General features: G+C 48.8%; 1 long non-coding RNA gene across 1 annotated transcript in view; it reads left to right on the forward strand.

Annotated features, from left to right (window-relative positions):
• Positions 1–16,230: 16,230 nt before the first annotated feature.
• LOC145533353 (uncharacterized) overlaps positions 16,231–26,659 on the forward strand; it is a 41,384-nt gene continuing 30,955 nt past the window's right edge. Inside the window, exons 1-2 of the long non-coding RNA XR_014074016.1 lie at positions 16,231–16,319; positions 25,129–25,207. This is a non-coding gene — a long non-coding RNA (uncharacterized LOC145533353). The remainder of the gene's footprint in view (positions 16,320–25,128; positions 25,208–26,659) is intronic.

Raw genomic sequence — 26,659 nt, forward strand, 5'->3', positions numbered from 1 at the left:
CATAGGAGAGAAAATGAATAGAGGGTTGCTTTGGTTATGATGTTCAGGGAGGGTCTTTCTGAGGAGGTGATAGACCCAAAGGGTGAACAGGAGCCGGGCAGGAGAGAATCTGAAAGAGAAAGCATCCTGGAAAAAGGAAGAGAGAGTGCAAACTCTGTCCAGTGGGAACGAGCTTGGTGAAGTTACCCAGAACTGTGCTGAACACTCTGCTTCAGCTTCTGAACAACCTGTCTGCCGATGGAACGTGGGTCTTAGACACATAGAACTAACACCAGTTAAACCCTTATCAGACCTGGACTCATGTGAATGTGGAGTAAAAATGGAAAACTCCAGATATTCCTTTTATTTATTCATGATTTATCTATGGCTACACTGGGAATTCATTGCCGCACGTGGGCTTTCTCTAGTCACAGTGAGCGGGGGCTACTCTAGTTGTAGTGGGTGGGCTTCTCATTGTGTTGGCTTTTTTAATTGCAGCCCATGGACTTAGTTGCTCTGCAGCATGTGGTATCCTCCCGGACCAGGGATTGAACCTGTGTCCCCTGCCTTGAAAGGCAGATTCTTAACCACTGGGCCACCAGGGAAGTCCCCAGACATTCTTTAAAAATGCTTGATGTGTTTCATTTGCTTTGGAGGAATTCTCCTCATCTCTAACTTGTGGGAATCCACAAGAGAGTTTCCCAGACTCTCTTTTTCAGAGAGAGAAATTGAAGGGGAAAGTTATCCATCCAGAGAGGGTCATGCACCCGGCTACACCCTGAACCTCATCATTTACCAGTGGAGCCAGCTAGGCATTTGGCAGGAAATAGTGAATGCTTTCCTGGTGTCTGAGGGTGCCATATGCATTTTGACTTGGGTGGTATCCAAAACCAGCCAGGAAAATTCCAGTTTTATCAGGTATCCATCTTTTCTCTCTGGGTGTGACTAGCCATACAGGAAATCACATGGTTACACACTGTCCACTGAGTTAGCTCTATCCTTAAACAAACTTATCATCTAAGATACAAACACACACAGAGGGCAAGAGGAAGGCCGCTTGAGGAAGTGGCTAGATCACCATATTGGACATCAGGGTTCAAGAGTTTGCATGCCACAGCGAAACATCTCGCTTGTGCTAAGTCGCTTCAGTCGTGTCCGACTCTTTGCTACCCCACGGACTGTATCGCACCAGGCCCCTCTGTCCATGGGATTCTCCAGGAAAGAATACTGGAGTATTTCCTTCTCCGTTCCTTCTGCCATTTACTTCTCCAAGGGATCTTCCCGACCCAGGGATTGAACCCGTGTCTTCTGTGTCCTGCATCGGCAGGTGGGTTCTTTACCACCATCACCCCCTGGGCAGCCCAAAGATCCTGTAGGCTGCAACTAAAAAGAAACCACATGCTGCAGCTAAGACCTAGCACAGCCAAATAAATAAATATTTTAAAAATGAAGATTCTAGGTCAGTAGGTCTGGGGTGGAGACTGAGATTCCACATTTCCAACAAGCCCCCAGATGACTGCAGAAGCTGGACCCAGTTCTGAATAGTGAGGGCCAAGCCAAATCAAGATGTACCTTCTGGGTCTGGGGGCAGGGGGAGGTGGTCCTCCTTTGAAAAGTCTTGATGCTGTTACTGAGGAAGGGAGACAGTCAGGGGAGAGGTGGACTAGCCCACTCCTGGGCCCATCAGTGGAACCAGTGTGAGGTTAGGAAGGATGCAAGTACACACATGGGCAGCCTCACAACAGCAGAAGCTCGTACAGCTGTTTCCAACCCCTGACATGCCAAGAAGTCCGTGTTTGCCTGAGTCTTGGGTTTAGCCAAGTCATGACAAAGGACCCCAGCCCAGGGTCAGCTCGCTTCTCCTAAAGTCACCCAGGAACCTGCCCCTCTGGAGAAGCCAAGTGGGACATCCAGAGAGGCCTGGTCCTTCTGCCCCACAGACCCCATAGAGATGGATACCAGGCTGCCAGGTGGTTTAATCACCCAGATGGGAAATTGGCTGGGGTAGTCTGGTCTGGGGCAGAGATTAATGACTTCCTGGGCAATCATCCCACATGGGCCTCCATCCAGACTGTAGATATAAGGTGTAAATAAAGTCCCTGTCCTGAGGGAGCACATTTTTCATTGTCTCTAGATGGGAATTTGGCCCAGAAACCCTTGGCTCAACTCTGGGTGGGGTCTTTGTTTAGTGGAACGACCTGGTCCACTGGGGGCATGTGACACAGGCCTCCTTAGCACTGGGCTGAGACTTGGGATAAGAAAATGTATTGCTCTTTTTCTTAAACGCATGTCATATGCGCTTGTTATAGGAAATTTAAACTAGGAAGCTGCGTGCGTGTAAGGTAACAAGTGATAGTTTTGGCCCACACCCCTTCCTCAAGGTAACGATGATTAACTTTTGGTGTGCATTCATCCAAACACGGGCTTCTCAAGTGGTGCTAATGGTAAAGAACCCTCCTGCCAGTGCAAGAGACATAAGAGACACAGGTTTGATCCCTCGGTCGGGAAGATCCCCTGTAGGACAGACAGCATGGCATCCCACTCCGGTATTCTTGCCTGGAGAATCCCATGGACAGAGGAGCCCGGTGGGCTGCAGTCCATAGGGTTGCAAAGATTCAGACACGGCTGAAGCACCTTAGCATGCACGCTCATCCAAATACACATCTTTCTTTTTGGTCCTCTGTTCTTTTTCTTTGATTCGACTTTATTGAGGTATAATTGAAATACACTACATGGCACATATTTAAAGTGTATACTTTGATTGGTGTTTAGCAAATTTAGGTCAAATCCATGAAAACCTCACCACAGTTAAGATAATGAACATATCCATCACCTCCCAAATCTGTCATCCATTCTTGTGCCCTCTTGAAATCCTCCTCTCTTCCTCTCCCCCCTCCACCACTTACTGACTTCTGTCACTGGAAATTATTTTGCATTTCCCGGAATTTATGTAAGTGAAATAATAAAGTATGTACTCATTGTTACGTGATGGAGGTTGGCTTCTTTTATTCAGTGTGATGATTTTGAGACGTCATAGGTACCAATAATTCATTCCTTTTTTTTTTTTTAACTATTGAGAAGTATCCCATTGTTTGGGTGTTCCATGATTTGTTTATTCATTCATCTGTTAACAAACTTCTTCTATTGTTTCCAGCTTTTGGTAATTACAAATGAAGTTGCTCTGAACATTAAAGCAGAAGTCTTCGTGGAGACGAATGTTTTCAATTCTCTTGGAGAAACGCCTAGGAGTGGAACGGCTAGATGGGATCTTATGGTGGGGACACGTTTAACTTTTCAAGAAACTACCCAACTGTTTTCTAAAATGGCTTAGCACATTTTTCATTCCCCCAGCAGCGTATGAGAGCTCCATATGCTTCCTGTCCTCACCAACACTTCTTATGATCAGTCTTGGTAATTTTCAGCATTCTAATGGATGTGTAGTGGTGTCTCATTGCGATTTTAATTTTCATTTCCCTAAGGACTAGTGTCATTGAACTTCTTTTTATGTGCGACTACTGGCTATTCACATACACTCTTTTGTGAAGTGTCTGGGAGCAGGGGGTGGCAGGTGTTTTTAAAGGGGCTAGCATTGAGGCCCCTGTGTGATACCCACGTGCAGATGTCAAGTGGGCAGTTGGAGACTAGAGGCTAGACTTCAGAGGAAAGGTCCAGGCTGGCAATGGAAATTCAGGAGTTGTCAGCTTATCAGTGTTTAGAGTCATGAGACCGGATGAGATCACTAAGGGAGAGCATGTAGAGGAGAGGTCAGGTCTGGGTCTGGGGGCACTCGAGTAACTTGAAGCCAGAAGATGAGGAAAAACCACTCAAGACACTAAGAAGGAGTGCTGGTGAGTTTAGAGGCGGAGGAACAGACGAGAGTGCTTCCTGGCAGCAACACTGCAGTGCCTGGGCTCCAGAGATGCCCCGTAGAGAAGCTCACTCTGCTCTGCACACCCTTGTCTCCCACCTTCATTCTGGGCTGAGCAACAGAGTGGGGCTTCTGAGGCCATGCTGTAAGGAGCTGTAAGAAGCTTTGTAGCTTCCACCTTTGATTTTGGGACATTGCGTGCAGTGTGTGTGCAGTTGTGTCCGACTCTTTGTGACCCCATGGACTGTAGCCCACCAGGCTTCTCTGTCCATGGGGTTTGCCAGGCAAGAAGACTGAACTGGGTTGCCATCTCCTCTTCCAGGGGACATTTCTGACCTAGGGATTGAACCTGCATCTCTTGCATCTCCTGCACTGGCAGGCAGATTCCTGATCATTGCACCTGGGAAGTCCCTGTGGGACAATGCTCTGGGATAAATTAGTTGCCATCCAAGAAATCTGACTCTGAGACTGCCATGATGGGGGGAAGCCCAAGCTAACCACATGGCAAGACAATATGAAGAGGAAACAATGGTCAGCTAGTCCCTGATTCTTCTCGTCTTCTCAATTGAGGCGGCAAACAGGTGAGTGGAGAAGCTGTTTTGGATTTCTGGCCCCACCAAGCCTTGACATGACTTCAGCAGCAGCTGTGTTTCCCCCACCCCCTCCCAGCTTGCAGGATCTTAGTTCCCTGACCAGAGACTGAACCTGGGCCCTCTGCAGTAGAAGCACAGAGTCCTAACCACTGGACCGCCAGGGAAGTCCCAGCAGCAGCTGCTTTCTGACTGCAACTGCATGAGAGACCCTAAGCGAACCACCCAACCCACCCACAGGACTCTGAGGGATAATAATAAATGGTTGTTTTAAGCCTCTAAGTTCTGGGGTAGTTTGTTACGCAGCAGCAGATAACTGAGACAGATGTGAGCAGTGAAGGGAGATGGATCAGCCTCCCTGCCCCAACCAAAGCCCAGTACCCTGCAGCCCACAACCATGGAGAGACGGGTGCTCCACCTCAGCTGGAAGGTTCTCCTGCATTCTGATGGGCCCCTCCCTGTGAAGAGGAGAATAAGCATCTCTTTGGAGGCTGGAAGCTGCTGGTTCTTGCCTTGGGGACAAGGCAGGGCCAGCAGTGGTTGCCTGCTCCCACCTGACCTTTACATCAATAGGGACCAGTTCTCTCTGTTTCTGTCTCTTTTTCTCCTTGTTTCCTTTCTTTTTTCTTTCTTCTGGTAGTTAAAACATTTGTAAGTCAATATTGTATAATATATGTAACCTGGTGGCTCAGAGGTAAAGAATCTGCCTGCTAATGCAGGAGATGTGGGTTTGATCCCTGGGTTGGAAAGATTCCCTGGAGAAGGAAATGGCAACCAACTCCAGTATTCCTGCCTGAAAAATCCCATGGACAGAGGAGCCTCACAGGCTATAGTCCCTGAGGTCAAAAAGAGTCCGACATAACTGACGGACTAAACAACAATTTTGTATGCATATAATATTGTTACATATATGAAAGGGAAAAGTGTTAGCTGCTTAGTTGCGTCTGACTCTTTGCGACCTGTGGTCTGTCCATGGGATTCTCCAGGCAAAAACACTGGAGCGGGTTGCCATTTCCTCCTCCAGGGGATCTTCCCGACCCAGGGATTGAACTTGCATCTCCTGAGCCTCCTGCATTGCAGGCAGATTTTTTTTTTTTTTTTACCACTGAGCCACTGGGGAAGTCCTGCCTTTCTCCATACCCTCCTCAATTCCATTCAAATAAAAATCAACCTTTCTGATTTTCACTAATTGGTAAGAAATGGTATCTTTGTACTTTTTACATTTGAACTGTCTTATCAGGAGGTTTGACTATCCTCACTTCGCATGGCAACTATGTCTAGCCTTTGTAGCTATTTCTTCTAATTGTTATTTCCATAGTGTTAAATCATGTATTCAGGTGGACGTTTGTTGAATTATCAGGTTTAGACATTTTCTACTGAGTTTTGCTCCAATACGTGAGGCTTTAAGTCACTTACAGTATCCTCTGTCTTATATGTCTTCTCTCTTTCCAACCTTATTTCCTTCTTGTTTCATTTATGAAAAGAATATTCCTGGCTTTCCACTTATGTTAGTGATATGTTCTCTTTTAAAATAGACTTTGTTTTTTAGAGCAGTTTTAGACTCACAGTAAAATTCAGCAGAAAGTACAGAGAGTTCTCATAAACTCCCTGACCCCTACCCCTACTGAGCCCCTCCCCCGGCAACATCCCCCACCATAGCGGTCCATTTGTTACAGTGATGGAACTTACATCAACACACTGTTATCACCCAAAGTTCATGGTTTACATTACTGTTCACTTTTGGTGTTTAAGTTCTATGGATTTAGACAAATGTATAATGACACATCAATTCAGTTCAGTCGCTCAGTCGTGTCTGACTCTTTGCGACCCCATGGACTGCAGCATACCAGGCCTCCCTGTCCATCACCAACTCCTGGAGTTTACCCAAACTCATGTCCATTGAGTCGGTGATGCCATCCAACCATCTCATCCTCTGTTGACCCCTTCTCCTCCTGCCTCGGCTTCCCCAAGGGCTCAGAGGTAAAGAATCTGCCTGCAATGCAGGAGTTGTGGTTCCATCCCTGGGTCCTGAAGATCGCCTGGAGGAGGAGATGCAACCCACTCCAGTATTCTTGGGCTGCCCTGGTGGCTCAGCTGGTAAAGAATCCCCCTGCAATGTGGGAGACCTGGGTTCGACCCCTGGGTTGGGAAGATCCCCTGGAGTAGGGAATGTCTACCCACTCCAGTATTCTGGTCTGGAGAATTCCACGGGCTGTATAGTCCACGGAGTCACAAAGAGTCAGACACGACTGAGCGACTTTCACTTTCACCAGTATTCCTGCCTGAAATCAGGATAGTATTATATGGGCTTCGCTGGTGGCTCAGTGGTAAAGAATCTGCCTGCCAATGCAGGAGATGAGGGTACTATCCCTGAGTCAGGGAGATCCTCTGGAGAAGGAAATAGCAACCCACTCCAGTATTCTGGCCTGGGGGGTCCCATGGACAGAGGAGCCTGCCAGGTGCCAGTCTTACTGTTGTTCCGTTGTTCAGTCGTGTCTGACTCTTTGAGACCCCATGGACTGCAGCATGCCAGGGTTTCCTTTCTTCACTATCTCCTGGAGTTTGCTCAAACTTATGTCCGTTGAGTCGATGATGCCATCCAATCATTTCATTCTCTGTTGCCCCCTTCTCCTGCCCTCAGTCTTTCTCAGCATCAGGGTCTTTTCCAATGAGTCAGTTCTTCGCATGAGGTGGCCAAAGTATTGGTGCTTCAGCTTCAGTATCAGTCCTTCTGATGAGTATTCAGAGGTATCGTGGTAGCTCACTGTTTTAATTTGCATTTCCTTAATGGCATGATGTGGAGTATCTCTTCATATGCTATTTGCCATCTGTAGTTCTTCTTTGGTGCCGTGTCTGTTTAGGCCTTTGGCTCATTTTTAAATCCAGTTGTTTTCTTGTTGAGTTTTAAGAGTTCTTTGTATGTTTCGGATAATAGTCCATTATCAGATGTGTCTTTTGCAAATATTTTCTCCCAGCCTGTGGCTTGTCTTCTCATCTTCTTGAGTGATACAGCTTTGTAACAAAGAAATCACTGAACATTTTGAAAAATGAGTCAATTTAAAGAGAAATGTTCAGGAAATGATAGTCAAAATGGTAGGAGTATAGCAAAAAATGAAGCTGTATTCAAGGGATTCAGATTTGGGCATTACTGATGATATACAAAGAGCCTGGTACACAGTCTGGCTCCAAAGGTCCTTTGCTGCTGCTGCTGCTGCTAAGTCACTTCAGTCGTGTTCGACTCTGTGCGACCCCACAGACGTCAGCCCACCAGGCTCCACTGTCCGTGAGATTTTCCAGGCAAGAACACTGGAGTGGGTTGCCATTTCCTTCTCCGATTCATGAAAGTGAAAAGTGAAAGTGAAGTCACTCAGTCGTGTCCGACTCTTCGTGACCCCTTGGACTGCAGCCTACCAGGCTCCTCCATCCACGGGATTTTCCAGGCAAGAGTACTGGAGTGGGTTGCCATTGCCTTTACCTGGCAATTATTAAGCCTATTACTACTATTTAAACAATGCAGGCAGCTATTTTTAATCTTCTTGCTACTATTCTTATGGCATAGTGGCTGTTACTGTTATTACTGCTGTAACAATACACTACTGTTATTTATTACAATGCATTGTTTTGATGAACCTCAGTATCACTTGCATCTCCCTGGAACCTGGGGGCAATGGGAACCCTGCAAAGTTGTTACTATTTGAACAGCTTTGTTGAAATAGTTGTTGTTACTAGTTGAACCCTGTGGTTGTTAACTACTATTACCTTAATATTTCACTGCCAATAAGCTGTGCAAAGTTCGGATACTGCTAAGTCACCTCAGTCGTGTCCGACTCTCTGCGACCATGTTGTTTAATTGCTAAGTCGTTTCCAACTCTTTAGGACCGACCCCATGGACTGCAGCCCTCCAGGCTCCCCTGTCCGTGGGATTTCCCAGGCAAGAATACTAGAGTGAGTTGCCATTTCCTTCTCCAGGGGATTTTCCCGACCCAGGGATGGAACCCGCGTCTCCTGTATTGCAGGCGTATTCTTTACCACTGAGCCACCAGGGAAGCCCGGATAGGATGAATAGGGGTGAATGCTAAAAATAGCTCCGTGACAGGCAGGGGAGGGGTCGGGCCAGGAGCCTCCGCCGCGCGAGGAGGGCTACTTAGGGTCGGTGCCTGTGGGCCTCCGGTTCCCAGTAGGACCTCGGCTCCGGCCCCACGTGGCGGGGCGAGGATCCTGCCCCTGGCGCTCGCTCTGACCGCGGTGGCCGCGGTGCCCTGGGCACAGGGCAGGCCGAGCGCGCTCCGGGCCCGGCAGGAGGGCTCTGCCGTGCTGGGCCGCTGCTGCTCCGGCCGTGATCTGCCCTGCGCCGCCCGCGGGCCCCCGCGCTGCTTCTGCGATGAGGAGTGCGGCAAGGTGGGAGACTGCGGCCCCGACTGCACGCGAGTCCGCGGAGGTGCGCCCCCCGGGGCACGGGGCGGGGGCGGAGCTCTCAGGGCCTAGGGGAGCCGGGTACCAGCGTGCGATCGCAAGGAAGAAAGGCAGCCAGCCTCAGGGGTTTCTGGACTTGGAGGGGCGCACGAGCAAGGGGGACGGGGACGCGCGGGACGCCAGGGCAAGAGTGGGGCTGGCGAGGGGCGCGCGGAGAAAGATGAGCGCGGGCCCCCGACCCCGCTGCGCGAGTCTGTGGGCCGGGGAGACGGATGGAGACGGATGCGAGAAGAGTCGATGAGCATTTGGGAAGAGAAGGCGCAAGAGTCCTCACCTTGCACGGGGCCTGGGAGGGCGGTCTGAGGATGGAGAGCTCGAGGAAGAGGCGCGCGAGCCAGGCACTCGGGGGCGAGACGCAGGGCACCCAGCAGAAACAGTGCGAGAGAGGAGGGGCGCACGGGCTAAGGAGGGCGCCCACGGCGACACCCGGTAAGAGGGCGGAGGGGGCAGGCCGTCGGCGGGGCTCTCGCAGTGTGGAGGGTTGCGAGGGAGGCGCGGGCGGTCTGGGGTAGGGCGCCAGATTTAGTGGATAAAAACGCAAGATGCCCAGTTAAACTTACATTTCAGATAAATAACCCGTACTTATTGAGTATACGTGTGTCCTGAATATTGCACGGGCCATACTCGCAAAGAGTCGGACACGACTGAGCGACTGAACTGAAACTGGAATACTTATATTAAAAATTATTGATTATTCGTCTGAAATTAAAAACTGGGCTAAAAACGGATTCTTCTTCTGAAATTAAAATCTAACTGGGCATCCTGTAATTTTATCTGGCAGCTCTAGCTGGGGGAAGGGCGTGGGGCTTGGAGCGGTGCGAGGTGGGAGCGGGAGGGCGGGCGACGGTCGCTGGCGGGAGGAGGGTTTCACAAGGCGGACGGAGGCGGTGTTGAGAAGCAGAAGGAAGCGTTGAAGCCTGGAGAGGGCTTGGAATGGAGGGATACGGAGCAGAGAGAGGGAACCGGCCGGGTGGTCCCGGAGGGGCGGAGGAACTGGGTGTGCGGGGGCGGGGGCCGGGGGGAACAGTCTAAAACAGGCGAAGCGGGGGGCTGCGAGGGTGGGAGTTCCTGACGGTAGGCAGGTAGTGCTTACTGTGGGCTCGGCGGGAGGTGTGGCCATGGGTACCAGGGTCTAGGGCATACCTTACAGCGAGACACCCCCCCTCCCCTCGCCAGCTTGGTATCAAGACCCCGCCTGCCAGTGCAGGAGACATCAGAGAACAGGTAGGTAGGATACGAGGGTCGGGAAGAACCCCTGGAGAAGGGAATGGCAACCCACTCCAGGATTCTTGCTCAGAGAATTCCATGGACAGAGGAGCCTAGCGACAGTCCGCGGGGTCGCAAAGAGTCGGACACAACGGAAGCAACTTAGCTTCCTTAGTGGGGAGGACTCCATTTTTATTTTTATTTTAAAAAGATCTATTTGTTTATTTTTGGCTTCGCTGGGTTTCATTGCTGCCAGCAGGCTTTCTCTGGTTGCGGCCAGCAGGCTTCTCATTGCAGCGGCTTCCCTTGCTGCGGGCGCAAGCTCCAGGGCGCATGGTCTTCAGTCCTTGCAGCCGATTCAGGAACTCCAGAGCGGAGGCTCGGCGGCTGTGGGGCAAGGGCTTAGTTGCCCTGAGCAGAGATGGAACCCATGTCCCCTGCCTTGGCAGGTGGATTCTTAATCACTGGACCACCAGGGAACACTCCCCCTCCCTAATCTTTTTAAATTCTAGGAATAACCTTTTCACACCTACTGGAGTTGTTATTGTTGTTCAGTCCCTAACTTGTGTCTAGCTCTTTTCTACCTTATGGACTGTAACCTGCCAGGTTTCACTGTCCTTCACTATCTCCTGGAGTTTGCTCAAATTCCTGCCCATTAAGTCAATGATGCTATCTGACCATCTCATCCTCTGTCGTCCCCTTCTCCTCCTGCCCTCAGTCTTTCCCAGCATCAGGGTCTTTTCCAATGAGTCAGCTCTTCACATCAGGTGGCCAAAGTATTGGAACTTCAGCTTCAGCATCAGTCCTTCTAATGAATATTCAAGGTTGATTATTAATATTCAGGGTTGTCTCCCACTGGAGACAAAAAAATCTAAATTTTGTCACCTTGTCAAGTGGGTATGACCTAAATCTCCTTTGTCAGGGAGAGTAGCGATTTTTTAAAAAATTTATTTGGCTGCCACAGGTCTCAGGTGGCACAGTGGTAAAGAATCTGCCAGCCAATGCAAGGGACATGGGTTCAGTCCCTGGGGCAGGGAGATTCCCTGGAGAAGGCAACGGCAACTCCACTCCAGCCTTCTTGCCTGGGAAATCCATGGACAGAGGAGCCTGGTGGGCTACAGTCCCTGGGGTCCCGAAGAGTCAGACATGACTGAGGGACTGAGTACACACCCAGGTCTCAGTTGCTGGAGGTGGACCCTTCCTTGTCTCTTGCCGGATATTTCAGTGTGGGCGGATCCTTGGGGGTAGAGCCGGGCTCTCTAGTTGTGGTGTGGTGCTCAGTTGTTGCTGGACATATGGGATCGCTAGTTCCCCAGCCAGGGATTGAACCCACATCTCCTGCATTGTAAGGCAGATTCTTTACCTCTGGACCAGCTGGGAAGTCCTGAGAAGGGTGATTGATTGGATCCCTCTGCCTGGAGACCTCAGGGGAGCTTCCTTCAGAAACGTATATTTCAAAGAGAGCAGCTTTAAAAAATTCAAAGTGGAAGGGACCTAACATTTACTGGGGTTTCCCTGGTGGCTTGGTAGTCAAGAATCCGCCTGCAGGGCAGGAGACAAGAGTTTAATCCCCTCCAGGGTCAGGAAGATCCCCTGGAGAAGGAAATAGCAACCCACTCCAGTATTCTTGCCTGGAGAATTCCATGGACAGAGTAGCTTTGGGGGCTACAGTCCATGGGGTCACCAACAGTCAGACACGACTGAATGATCAAACAACATTTACTGACCACCAGTGTACTCTGTAAGCTGGATGTCTCATCCAACCTGGTTTCTGTCTCACAGTGCTCTGGGGCTCTGGCCTATAATACGGTCCCTGCTCAGCCTCTGGGAAGAGCGTGGCTCAGAGAGGTGTGGGCTTTGGACAGCTAAGGCAACCCAGCAGGATTTGGAGCTGGGCGATCCACTTGCTTCTAGCTCCTTGCTGCTCCCCACAACTTGCAGTGGCGAATGGTGGAAATTCAGGTAGCAGAGAGGAGAAAGTATTTTTGGATGTGGTGTCTTCCCAAATCATAGCAAATGAGTAGTTGTTGTTGTTCAGTCACCCAGTCATGTCTGACCCTTTGAGACCCTGAGACTGCATCACACCAGGCCTCTCTCTCCCTCAGCATCTCCCGAAGTTTGCCCAAGTTCATGTCCGTTGCATCGGTGATGCCATCCAGCCATTTCATCCTCTGTCACCCTCTTCTCCTCCTGCCCTCAATCTTTCCAGGGGCTTTTCCAGTGAGTGGAAACCAGAGACTTTTCCAGTGAGTCAGCTGTTCTCATCAGATGCCCAAAATACTGGAATTTTAGCTTCAGTATCAGTCCTTCCGAGGAGTATTCAGGGTTTATTTCTCTTCAGATTGATTGGTTTGATCTCCTTGCTGTCCCAGGGACTCTCTTAAAAAACTAGAAATAGAACTGCCACATGACCCAACAAACCCACTGCTGGGCATACACACCAAGGAAAACAGAATTGAAAGAGACACGTGTACCCCAATGTTCATCGCAGCACTGTTTACAATAGCCAGGACATGGAAGCAACCTAGATGTCCATCGGCAGACAAATGGATAAGAAAGCTGTGGTACATATACACAATGGAATATTACTCAGCCACTAAAAAGAATGCATTCGAATCAGTTCTAATGAGATGGATGAAACTGGAGCCTATTATACAGAGTGAAGTAAGTCAGAAAGAAAAACACCAATACAGTATACTAACGCATATGTATGGAATTTAGGAAAATGGTAACGATGACCCTATATACGAGACAGCAAAAGAGACACAGATGTACAGAACAGTCTTTTGGACTCTGGGAGAAGGCGAGGGTGGGATGATTTGAGAGAATAGCATTGAAACATGTATTTTATCATATGTGAAACAGATCACCAGTCCAGGTTCAATGCATGAGACAGAACGTTCAGGGCTGGTGCATTGGGATGACCCTGAGGGATGGGATGGGGAGGGAGGTGGGAGTGGGGTTCAGGGTGGGGAACACATGTACACCCATGGCTGATTCATGTCAGTGTATGGCAAAAACCACTACAATATTGTAATTAGCCTCCAATTAAAATAAATAAATTAACTTTAAAAAAAGAAGTCTTCTCCAGCACCACAGTTCAAAGGCATCAATTCTGCGCAATGAGATTTCAGAGCAAATGAGACTCCCCCAGATTAAACTTGCAGAAGGACTGTCTTAGGAATGCTTTTGTGTTCATCTGATTTCGGTGCAGAGAGCGCTTGTAGCCATAGGGTCATTCAGAGTGTGGGGCTGAGGTTCTTGGTGTAGCTGTACTCACAGGGCCCCCGGTCACAGTGCAGAAGTGGGGGCCCAGGAAGGGGACCAGGCAGAATGATCTGTGACACTCTCCCTCAGTCTCACCCAAGCTCACAGAGTCACACCATGTTATCAGTTCCCCAGCGGCTGCTGTTGTATAAACAGGTCAGGCTGGTGGACCCAGCAGCCTCAAAGCTTCCCATGCTTCTATATTTTGCTCCTTTGAGAAGGCAACAAAAAGGCAGTAGGTCTAAGATCTGCCCCTTTGTCTAGGCTGGGTGGAGCTGAGGTCTTTTGAATAGACCCAGGAAAAAGTCAGTGTTCCACCTCTGGGTGGAGGGAGGGGAGAAGGGCAGAAAGGAGACACGGGGACTGGTTAGGAGGTAAGATATGTATTTTTCATGACTGATTTAGGTGGTAGAGTTGACTGACTTCAAGAATTGTTTGTGGTAAAGAGAGGTGTTGAGGACGGCTTAAAAAAAAAACCTGCTAACACTTACTGAGTACTTACCACGTGTCAGAAGATACTATTTTAGGTACTTAAAAAATATTTTTTTAAAAATTTATTTTAAATGCTTTAAATAAATTATCTCCTTTAAGCCTCATAACAGCCCAATGGAATAGGTAGTGTTATCGTGCCCATTTTATAGATAAGGCACACAGACATGGGGAGGTGGTGACCTACTTCCGACTTGCTCAGCTATTAAGCAATAGATCTAGGATTTGAACCCCAGCAGTCTTTGGTGGCTCAGGCAATAAAGAATCTGCCTGTAATGCAAGAGACTCAGGTTTGATCCTTGGGTCAGAAAGATTCCCTGGAGAAGGGAATGGCTACCCACTCCAGTATTCTTGCCTGGAGACATGGGCAGAGGAGCCTGGCAGGCTACAGTTCATGGGGTTGCAAAGAGTTGGACACGACTGAGTAGCTAACACTTTCATTTTCACCTTTTTAGTCTGACTCCAGATCACGATACCATATGGTAGCTTGAGGATGGGAGGGGCTTCAGCCTGCTGCAGGAGGGAAATTGAGCCGCAGGTGAAACAGGAACCCTTGACGTCGCCCACCTTCAGTTCAGTTACATTGCTGGCCACCTGCTGTGTGCCTGGCTCAGCTGGGAGTAGTGGGGGTCGGAAAGATGGGACTCTGGTCCCCCTCAAGCTTATAGTCTGTTTTGGGGGAGACAGGGTGGCAGTGGAAGAAATAAACAATTTCAGTCAGAGCAAAATGAGGCTTGGAAATGATTGGTGAGAATGGGATGGAAGCAGGGAGAGGGTGGGGCTGGAGCAGCTAATAAAGCCTTAACGGATAGACCGTGACCTCAGGTTTTTCAAGTTCCCTACTGAATATTTCACCTATTTTATGCTCCTTAACTCTCATTTCAATCCTGCAAGGCTCAAATTCCCCATTTATACCCTTATGTTTTCATTGTACCTGTCTGAGGACTCTGAGGGTTGTGACACAACTCATATTAGAAGGGAAACTATCGGTGCAGGTCACTGAAAGCCAATCCATGGATTCTGGCTTCAGGCAGGGCTGGACCCAGGGACTCCAAGGCGACTCCAAGGCCAGCAGGACCCTCCACCTTTTAGCTCTGCTGTGTTAGCTGGAATCTCAGGCATGCTGTCCCCAAGTGTTGACAGAGAGCCCTCTGTAACTCCAAACTGGTGTCCCTAGTGGAATGGGAGGTCCCTTCCCTAGTTATTCCAGTCAAACCCCCAGGGATGGTTCTCATAGGCCCCGTTTGGGTTGCATGCTGATTCATAATCCAATAAATCACAGCCTAGGGTGAAGGAATATGTCAATCAGTCCTGGCTGGGTCACATACTCAGTCCCAGGAATGGGAACGTGAGGTCAGCCTTGTCCAAAGTATGTGGACTGAGTGTGGGGAGGGTGGTTCTTCAAAAGGAAGCCAAGGTGGTGTTAAAAGAAGACAGGGGTGAGGAGACTGGGAGGACAATGACAGCTGCACACGTCTGAGCTGTGGGGGTCCCTGCATTTCAGGGAAAGTGAAAGTGTTAGGCACTCAGTCTTGTCCTACTCTTTGCGACCCCATGGACTGTAGCCCACCAGGCTCCTGTGTCCGTGGGATTCTCCAGGCAAGAATACTCGAGTAGGTTGCCATTCCCTTCTCCAGGAGATCTTCCCAACCCAGCGATGGAACCTGGGTCTCCCGCATTGCAGGTAGATTCTTTACCATCTGAGCCACCAGGGAAGCCTCAAAGTAAAGTGTGCTGAGACATCAAACAGAAGGCGGAAGCAGGGGGGTGACTGTAGATGTATTGCAAGAACACTCAGATTTTCAACCACTAGTCTCGGGGGTTTCTGTGATTCACTATCACAAAAGACCTTTTGTGAAACCTATTGAGGTAATAGGAGATGAGAATCACTATAGGATTTCAGGTGACAGGCCAGAACTGCATTCCAGAAGAATTTTTTTGGTAGACAGTGAGGAGGATGGACGGCCAGAAGGCTGGGCAGTGAGGTTCAGAGAAGAAGCTGGGGTTTGAATTGTCCAGAAAAGCATTTCCTGATGAGCCTGAGTCTGTTGGAGATGGGGCAATGGGATCCAAGGGGACTGTGGGAAATTCAGTCTGGCTCCCACAGGCTCGGCTGACATGATGTTATCTGGATCTCCAGGGCTGGAAGAGCAACCTTAAAACCTCCTTTTTCAGCTGCGCTGATAAGCTAGAATTTCTCCTTTACTCAGAAGAACGTGGGGTGACCTTTGTTTTGAGAAACACCGCCATCTGGTGGTATTGTTTTGTAACGCCAACTTGTGGTCATACTTCCTTTATTGTTGCCATGGCTCCAGGAGCTCTTTCAGAATTGAGTGACTGATTACTTACTGGTTCCCTGTATGTCAGGCACTGTCTTTGGTTCTGGAATTCAACAGGGGAATCCCTGCCTCCACGGAGCTGACGTTCTAGTTAAGGAGGCTGGCAAGGTATGAAAAATCACACAACGGTACTGAGGTTGTGACCCTAGGTCTAGATAGACCAGGCGTGGTGACAGTTCTCTGGGGGTGTCGGCTGCTTGCTGACCATCACAGATGTCAGCAATGTGGAAAAAACATGCGTAGAGTGGTGTTTGCCTAATTTGCTGCAAAATCTCTCACCCGCCTGGCAGGGGATCCTTGTGGACGGCTGGTGCTTCCCCTTGGTCTAGCTGCCCGGCCAGTGCCTGAATCTGGTCTGCAGTCTCCCTGCCAGGTCATCCAGCCACTCTTGGAACACTTGCAGTGACATGAAACTCATTTTTTCTTCTAGTAGGTTTTTCTACTGTAGGTTATACTCTTTCTCCTGGACAACTGCAGTAACCTGACCCCGACCTGGCAGCTAGAGACCACCCATTAAAACCTCAAACGTGATAATGCCACTCCTCTGCTCCGAACTTGGCGATGGCTTTTCTTTTTTTTTTTTTAATAATTAAAACAATTATTTTTGGTTGCACTGGCCTTTGTTGCTGTGGGTGGGCTTTCTCTAGTCGTGAGCAGGGACTTCTCATTGCCATGGCTTCTCTGGTTGCAGAGCACAGACTGTAGGGTGCTCGGGCTTCAGTAGTTGCAGCTCTCAGGCCTTAAAAGGTGGGCTCAGCAGTTGTGGTGTGCAGGCTTAGCTGTTCCGAGGCATGTGGAATCTTCCCAGACCAGGGGTCAAACCCATGTCCCCTGCATTGGCAGGCAGATTCTTATCCACTGGACCACGAGAGAAGTCCAGCAGTGGATTTTCTTCACACTTAGAAAAAAATCCAAATTCCTTACAACAGCCATCAAGGCTCTGTAGATATCATGCCCACCTCTCTCTCTGACATTTTTTTCTGCCACTTTTCTTCCTGATTTTTACACTCTAGCCATGCTGGGCTCCTCACTGTCCGTCCAGCATCCAACCTGGACCCTGCCTCAGGGCCTTTGCACTGCCTGTTCTCTCTGGAACCTGTCCTCTCAGACACCTACACAGCTTGCTCCCTCGCCTCCTCGGATGCCCTTTGTCATGGAGGCCCTCCCTGACCCCTCTACCTGAAATAGTTTCGCATCACCCTGGACCCCCACCACTATTATTCTGCTTCGGATTTTCTCAGAGCATGGTTCGCTAGTTGAAATTACATCATATATTGTATTGTTTCTTTCCTTTTTTGGCCGTACCGTGTGGTTTGCAGGATCCTAGTTCCCTAACCAGGGATCAGCCTGTGCCCCCTGCAGCAGAATCGCGGAGTCCTAACCACTGCACCTCTGGGGAAGTCTCTGTGTTGTTTCTTGTCTGTTTCCCCAATGAATGTCAGCTCCCGCAGGGCAGGAGCTTTTTCGGCTTTGCTCCTCTGTCAGTGCTTGGCATTTAAGAGGCCCTTAATAGTTGTTGACTAAATGCAGAGAGTTCCCTGTCATACTGAGCATTTACTGTCTTCCCAGAGCTTCACATCCGTCATCGCAGGAATCCTGTGAGACTGCAGTTGGAATCCAAGCTTGAGAGACTCCAGTGTCTTGGCTCAACTCAGATATTCAGTCTCCTTCAGCCCCACTTGCCTGTTCTGGGAGATGGATTTGACAATAGTGCAAATACGTACATATACGTAGGAGTTAGGATTCTGGCGAGCGACAGATGGTACGCCCAGAAGAGCTGAATGGAACAGAATTTGACAAGGGCTCTGTTCGTGATGGTTGGGGCAGGGAGCAGCAGGAGAGGGAGATACAACAGCCCAGTGAGGGCGGGGCCCATGGCCATGTGTCCCCCCCAAGCAGGAGTGAGGGTGAGGCAGGTGTGGGGCGATAAACCCCTGGGTGGCTCTGTCCTCCCTGTGGGTGCCCCTTATTGACAGAACTCAATCAGTAGCCATGGGGCCTGGGAGCCTCTGGGATGCACAGGTTTCCCTGGGGGGCAGAGGGCCCAGAGAAGGGTCCCAAGGCTGTTGTGAGGATCACACGAAGTCTGGGCTGTGACTTGCCTGGTCCCAGCAGCGGTGACGTAATTGATGCCGTTATTAGGTGGATGTTGGAAGCAAGAGATGACTGTTAGGCTGCAACACATGATTTCTTCCCTGCCTCCCTCCCCCCTTGCTCTGAGCATTTCAGCTCTGCTAAGCACTGAGATCCATCTGAGGAGTATATGACTTCCCGAGGTGCCAGAAGCAACACTGTTTTTATAACACAGTCACCTCTGTCCCTCAGTTCAGGGATGCACACTTTTGTTTTTTCTTCACATTTTCAAGCCGCTGAAGTAGGCCAGGTGTCCTCGCTGGTGAGTGTTGTTTATGAGGACAGACCTGGTCTTTCTTGTTCCCTGTGGTGTCTCCAGCACCTAGGACAGTGCCTGACTCACAGGAGATGCTGGAGAAATATTTGGGGGATGAGGGACCTAATTCCGACATTTGCAGTGCCCTGTGTGCTCACGTGTTTGTGTGCATGTGAACGAGTGTGCATTTGTGTGCATGCATGAGTGTGCAATGTATGTGTGTGTGAGTGACTGTCAAGGCATCTCAAGAAAGGCTTGACAATTCCTTGTCAAAAATTTTTCCCCCTGAGGAATGCCTGAAGAGCTTGTGTTTTGAGCAAATGGCCTTCTCCGTGGGGTTTGGCCCAGTCCCGCCCTGGGACTGTGAACTTGAATGAAGAAGCTGAAGGTCTCAAAGGCCAAATCATCAGATGTGAGGGGTTCTGCTTGTGGGAAAAGGGGGCAAGAGCTGGGCACTGCCCAAATGCCATAGGAGTTGTCCTTGGAGATGCCACCTTGTCTTCCAGCAGTCTCATGCATCGTGGCAGAGTAGGGCAGCTGGAGTCACTGTGTCAAGCCCTGCCAGGTCTCTTACCACATCCGCAAGAGGCACGTCCTGCAGCAGCCAAGAAATGGCGTGCTCCCTGCCCCGCTTGGAGGAGTGAGCTGGCTGTGTGGAGTGCCAGCAGGCCTTGAGTGAGTGGGGATGGCCCCTGGGGCAGCTGTTGGAGGGAACAACCTGGCTGAACTTCAGGGCCCTCCACAAGTTCCCGTATGGGGGCTGAGTTTAGGGTGGGACTTTGTCTTCCTTTGCCCGGATCCCCCTCCTCCCCTGGGAAAGTTCTGACTTTCTCTAAGCATCTCGATGTCTTCTTTCTACTCATCTCTCCATGTGAATCAGTTATGACTTTGTTTAAATGAAGACAATAGGAAACCCACCTTAAACTGACCTGAGCAAAAAAATGGGTGACTCAGGTCTGCATTCAGGCATGGCTGGACCCAGGAGCTCAAACAATGTTGCTGGGACTCTCTCTCCATCTCTCAGCTCTGTTTTCCTTTGAGTTGGCCTCATTTTCAGACAAGCATTCCCCTGTAATAGTCTTTGATAGCTCCAGACTTCCCTGCAACCACTCCGCTGCTGCTACTGCTAAGTCGCTTCAGTCATGTCCGACTCTGTGCGACCCCATAGACAGCAGCCCACCAGGCTCCCCCATCCCTGGGATTCTCCAGGCAAGAGTACTGGAGTGGGTTGCCATTGTCTTCTCCGTGCAACCACTCTAGCAGATGGAAGAAAAAGCCTCTTTCCCCTCAGTTTCAGCAAACGTCCTAGGATGAAGTCTCATTGGCTTGACCTGGGTCCTGTGTCTGCTGCTGAACCGATTGGTAGGGCCAGAGTGATGCAATAGTCTGATTGGCCACGCTGGGGACACATGTTCCCTTTGAAGTTAGAGGGGTGGGTCAGCCCCATCTGAACGAGAGTAGGGGAGGGGTGTTCTCCAAAGGAAAACTGGGGGGAATGGACGCAGGGGAGGCAAAGCAACAGATGCTGGCCACACTGCACGTGTCAATAAAATGCTCTTATCTCACCAAAAAATAGGTGATGCTCAGTTCACAACTGGAGAGACTGACCAAGAGAGTGAAACCTTCAGAGGTTTTCCCTAAGGGGTAGAAGTGCAGGCTAGATTGTCCCCTCTCAATCTCTTCCCATGCTACAGCCTGGCAAGGAGCGCAGCACACATCCTACCCTGGTGTCCCCCTCCTGCTTGAAATTCTCCAGTAGGTACTCAGTGCCCTCAGGGTGAAATCCAAACTCCTTTGTGGTCTACGAGCTCAAGTGCTCTGGCTCTTACCTCTTGTGACCTCATCTCCTTCCTCCTTCTGTCTGTGTTTTAAAAGGATGATTCTGACCCCTGTGGGGACAGCAGATGGAAAGGGGTCAGAGGGCAGCGGGGAGGCCCACTGTGGTGATGCAGGCAGGAGAGGGTGCTGTCTGGACCAGGGTGGTAACGGGGTGAGGAATGAGGGAGCGTCATTTCCTCTGCCTGAAATCCTCGGGCCTCTCCTTTGCCACCCACGTCTAGCTTGCCTGGTTCTTTGTTTCCTGCACGGATGTCAGTTTTCTCCAGGAAGATTTCCTGACTGCCCCTACTGTCTGCCATGTACTTTGCCCCACTTCTTGACTCTGTGAGGCCAATGTTACTCTGCATTTTACAGAAGGGTATACCAAGGGGCAGATACACTAAAACTAAAATTACAGAAAACTAGCTAATCTGATCACACGGACCACAGCCTTGTCTATCTCAATGAAACTAAGCCATGCCATGTGGGGCCACTCAAGACGGATGGGTCATGGTGGAGAGGTCTGACAGGAAGTGGTCCACTGGAGAAGGGCATGGCAAACCACTTCAGTATTCTTGCCTTGAGAACCCCTTGGACAGTATGAAAAGGCAAAAGGATAGGACACTGAAAGATGAACTCCCCAGGTCAGTAGGTGCCCAACATGCTAATGGAGATCAGTGGAGAAATAACTCCAGAAAGAATGATGAGATGGAGCCAAAGCAAAAACGATACCCAACTGTGGATGTGACTGGTGATAGACGCAGAGTCCGATGCTGTAAAGAGCAATATTGCATAGGAACCTGGAATGTTAGGTCCATGAATCAAGGCAAACTGGAAGTGGTCAAACAGGAGATGGCAAGAGTGAACGTCGACATTCTAGGAATCAGCGAACTAAGATGGACTGGAATGGGTGAATTTAACTCAGATGACCATTATATCTACTACTGTGGGCAAGAATCCCTTAGAAGAAATGGAGTAGCCATCATGGTCAACAAAAGAGTCCGAAATGCAGTACTTGGATGCAATCTCAAAAACAACAGAATGATCTCTGTTCGTTTCCAAGGCAAACCATTCAATATCACGGTAATCCTAGTCTATACCCCAACCAGTAATGCTGAAGAAGCTGAAGTTGAAAGGTTCTATGAAGACCTACAAGACCTCCTAGAACTAACACCCAAAAAAGATGTCCTTTTCATTATAGGGGACTGGAATGCAAAAGTAGGAAGTCAAGAAACACCTGGCGTAACAGGCAAGTTTGGCCTTGGAGTACAGAATGAAGCAGGGCAAAGGCTAATAGAGTTTTGCCACGAGAATGCACTGGTAATAGCAAACACCCTATTCCAACAACACAAGAGAAGACTCTACACGTGGACATCACCAGATGGTCAACACCGAAATCAGATTGATTATATTCTTTGCAGCCAAAGATGGAGAAGCTCTATACAGTGAGCAAAAACAAGACGAGGAGCAGACTGTGGCTCAGATCATGAACTGCTTATTGCCAAATTCAGACTTAAATTGAAGAAAGTAGGGAAAACCACTAGACCATTCAGTATGACCTAGATCAAATCCCTTATGAGTATACAGTGGAAGTGACAAATAGATTTAAGGGAGTAGACCTGATAGACAGAGTGCCTGACGAACTATGGACAGAGGTTCGTGACATTGTACAGGAGACAGGGATCAAGAAAATCCCCATGGAAAAGAAATGCAAAAAAGCAAAATGGCTGTCTGAGGAGGCCTTACAGATAGCTGGGAAGAGAAGAGAAGTGAAAAGCAAAGGAGAAAAGGAAAGATATTCCCATCTGAATGCAGAGTTCCAAAGAATAGCAAGGAGAGATAAGAAAGCCTTCCTCAGCGATCAGTGCAAAGAAATAGAGGAAAACAACAGATTGGGAAAGACTAGAGATCTCTTCAAGAAAATTAGAGATACCAAAGGAACATTTCATGCAAAGATAGGCTCGATAAAGGACAGAAATGGTATGGACCTAACAGAAGCAGAAGATATTAAGAAGAGGTGGCAAGAATACACAGAAGAGTTGTACTAAAAAGATCTTCACGACCCAGATAATCACGATGGTGTGATCACTCACCTAGAGCCAGACATCCTGGAATGTGAAGTCAAGTGGGCCTTGGAAAGCATCACTACGAACAAAGCTAGTGGAGGTGATGGAATTCCAGTTGAGCTATTTCAAATCCTCAAAGGTGATGCTGTGAAAGTGCTGCACTCGATATGCCAGCAAATTTGGAAAACTCAGCAGTGGCCACAGGACTGGAAAAGGTCAGTTTTAGTTCCAATCCCAAAGAAAGGCAATGCCAAAAAATGCTCAAACTACCGCACAATTGCACTCATCTCACATGCTAGTAAAGTAATGCTCAAAATTCTCCAAGCCAGGCTTCAGCAATACGTGAACCGTGAACTTCCAGATGTTCAAGCTGGTTTTAGAAAAGGCAGAGGAACCAGAGATCAAATTGCCAATATCCGCTGGATCATCAAAAAAGCAAGAGAGTTCCAGAAAAACATCTATTTCTGCTTTATTGACTATGCCAAAGCCTTTGACTGTGTGGATCACAATAAACTGTGGAAAATTCTGAAAGAGATGGGAATACCAGACCATCTGACCTGTCTCTTGAGAAACCTGTATGCAGGTCAGGAAGCAACAGTTAGAACTGGACATGGAACAACAGATTGGTTCCAAATAGGAAAAGGAGTACGTCAAGGCTGTATATTGTCACCCTGCTTATTTAACTTATATGCAGAGTACATCATGAGAAACGCTGGGCTGGAAGAAACACAAGCTGGAATCAAGATGGCCGGGAGAAATATCAATAACCTCAGATATGCGGATGACACCACCCTTATGGCAGAGAGTGAAGAAGAACTAAGGAGCCTCTTGTTGAAGGTGAAGGAGGAGAGTGAAAAAGTTGACTTAAAGCTCAACGTTCAGAAAACTAAGATCATGGCATCTGGTCCCATCACTTCGTGGGAAATAGATGGGGAAACAGTGGAAACAGTGTCAGACTTTATTTTTGGGGGCTCCAGAATCACTGCTGATGGTGACTGCAGCCATGAAATTAAGAGACGCTTACTCCTTGGCAGGAAGGTTATGACCAACCTAGATAGCATATTTAAAAGCAGAGACATTACTTTGCCAACAAAAGTCCGTCTAGTCAAGGCTATGGTTTTTCCAGTGGTCATGTATGGATGTGAGAGTTGGACGGTGAAGAAAGCTGAGCGCCGCAGAATTGATGCTTTTGAGCTGTGGTGTTGGAGAAGACTCTTGCGAGTCCCTTGGACTGCAAGGAGATCCAATCAATCCATCCTAAAAGAGATCAATCCTGGGTGTTCATTGGAAGGTCTGATGTTGAAGCTGAAACTCCAATAGTATGGCCACCTCATGCGAAGGGTTGACTCATTGGAAAAGACCCTAATGCTGGGTAGGATTGGGGGCGGGAGGAGAAGGGGACGACAGAGGATGAGATGGTTGGATGGCATCACTGACTCGATGAACATGGGTTTGGGTAGACTCCGGGAGTTGGTGATGGACAGAGACGCCTGGCGTGGTGCGATTCATGGGGTCGCAAAGAGTCGGACACGACTGAGCGACTGAACTGAACTGAACTGATACCAAGGCTCAGGCAGGCACAAAACTTGCCTGAGATACGTGGTTCATCGTGTGTCATTTTATTCACCTCTGACAATCAGTGTATGGTATAGGTTCTAGCATTATACCCATTTTGCTGATCAGGAGACTGAGTCTCAGAGAGGACCAAGATCACTCAGCTGTAAGAGGGAGAGCTGGAACCAGAATCCGGGCTTCTCTGGGACTCTCGTTAATGCTCTAGGCTACACGAAAAGCAGCACGAGAAGAGAAGAGAAGTTGTGTATTAAGTGTGTCACCTTCTCTAGATGACAAGCATTAATTAGTTCAACACCACATCTTTGATTCAGTTCCATCACTCAGGGACTGGGGAGCAATAGGAGCTTCCTTTGGCTTCTTTTTCCATAAAGAATAGACATCCTCTCCTGGACTGACTCAATTCTTCTCTGTGCTCTCCTGTGCTCTAGGAAGGAAGGTATTTGGAAGCTGGCTCAACAATTAGTTTCTTTCATTAATTTATTCATCCACCCATACCTCTGTCCCCCTTTCTTCCATCCTTCCATCTTCCCACCCGTTCATTCCTCTGTCATCTGGCTCTGTAACCCCTTCATCTATCCATCCACTTACCACCTCTCCACCTGTCCTTCTCCCCATTCACCATCTCTGTCTGCCTACTTTTCCCCATCCTCCCATCTTCCCATGTACTCACCGCCCAACCATCCTTCCTTTCCTATATCATTTCAGTCACCCATCCATCCGTTCAGTTATTAACTCATCTCTTTTTTCACTCACTCACTTATTTATTCATCAAAATCATTCATTTGAAGAACTTTTTGTTGAGACCCACTGTGCCACCCACTGTGCTAGGCTGTGAGTCTCAGAGATAAACATAATTTTGCCTCCATCATTGCATAAGGGGTCCTTGTGGGGACCATCTGCCCAGTTACACGACTCCGCAGGCTCCTTAGAGCTGCCATATAAATGACTCAGGCACTAGAAGTACCTAATTCTGCTTCCTGTGGTGTCACAGCCTTGCGGGGGTGGGGTGGGGGGAGGAGGGTGCTGGAAAAGCTGGGTTACTTAACTCTGTTTCCTCCCTGGCCCACAGTCCCTACTCTGATAACCACAGGCAGCTATGGGAAACAGTGAGAAAACCGAAATGTCAGCGAGAATCAGGAATTACTAGGGTAAGTGGAAGCAAACAAACCCCAAGTCAACTTCAAATTTGTGACCATTTTCCCCTGGATTAGACTTTCATCCGGTCTCTCTATTACTTAGGTAGCTTTAACCTCTCCCCGTTGTGTGTCCTGTTACATCTGTAAACTCATGAGCAGGAACTCTGAAGTCCCTAATAATTGGTCTCTACTCAACTTCATTCATTCACTCATTCACTCAATGTTTATTATTTGTATGACAGATACTGGGTTTAGGCCTTGGGGCTACAGCAAGGAACAAAAAAGGACAAAAATACCTATTTTCACGGAGTTGGCCTCAGAGGAGGCAGACAAGAAAAAAATAGATAGCCTGTCAAATGGTGCTAAGTGCCGTGGAGAAAAATAAAACAGGAAGAGGGTTGTGTGCTAGAGACATCCCTACTGAGAAGGTGATATTTGAACTAAGCTATCGGAGAGGTAACCTGGGGGAAGAGTGTGGCTGGATGATGGACCAGCAAGTGTGAAGTTCTGAGGCAGGGCACGCCTGGTGTGTTCAAGGAGGCTGGAGTTCAGGGAGAGTGAGAGAGAGTAGGAAATATGATATATTGGTGGGTGGTCAGATCATACATGGGCTATAGGCCGTGGCGGGAACTTTCTCTGCATGAGATGGGAGTGGTGGGAGGGTTTGGGGCCAAGGAATGACAGACTTTGACTTAGGTTTTCACAGGATCCCTTTGGCTGCTATTTGGAGAACTGATCTCAGAGAGACAAGGTGGGAATTAGAGAGACCAGTGCAGAGGCTACTGCAATATATTCTCCACATGAAAAATGAAGGTGGTTTGAACCAGGATGGAAACCCTGCACCTTTGAAGGTGGATTTCAGGGATGGAGTCAGGCAGTGTGTTGCTGATGGTGGTGATGAGGCCAGGCTCCTAGGACAGTGCCTCGCATGCAGTAACTATTCAACAAGTATCAGCTGAAAGAGTAAGGTCTGAATGAAGGCAGTGCCAAGGGTGATGGCAAGGGCAGTCCTGTTAGTTAGGATTCCTTTCATTTCAAGGGACAGAAACTCAGCTCAAACTGCCTCAAGGGAAAAGAATTATTTTTTATATAACCAAGAGGGAAGTTTTGAAATAATATCATTTCAAGCCTGACTGGAGCCAAGAGGTCAAATATTATCGAGACCCTGTCTCCCAACTTCCCCCCCTTCATATATTGGCTTCATTCTCAAGCAGCTCCTCTCCCTGGTCACCAAGCTGGCCCCACCAACATCCCCACATCCTCCCAGCTTAGCGATCCCAGCTGGAGAAGTCCTTCCTCCCAATCTCATCGTCATTTCTGGAGGAGGGTGCTGGGTCCTGCTTGGATCCCAGACCCATCTGTGAATGAATCAATCACTGTGGTCCAGGGGACGGGACCTCTGATTGATCAACTTCAATCATATGTCCATGCTAGGGAAGGTGTGGGGAGCCAGAACAAGGCTCC

This window comes from Giraffa tippelskirchi, chromosome 13 (genome assembly GCF_054371585.1).
Source record: "Giraffa tippelskirchi isolate mGirTip1 chromosome 13, T2T-mGirTip1v1.2.pri, whole genome shotgun sequence".
Taxonomy (NCBI): Eukaryota; Metazoa; Chordata; class Mammalia; order Artiodactyla; family Giraffidae; genus Giraffa; species Giraffa tippelskirchi.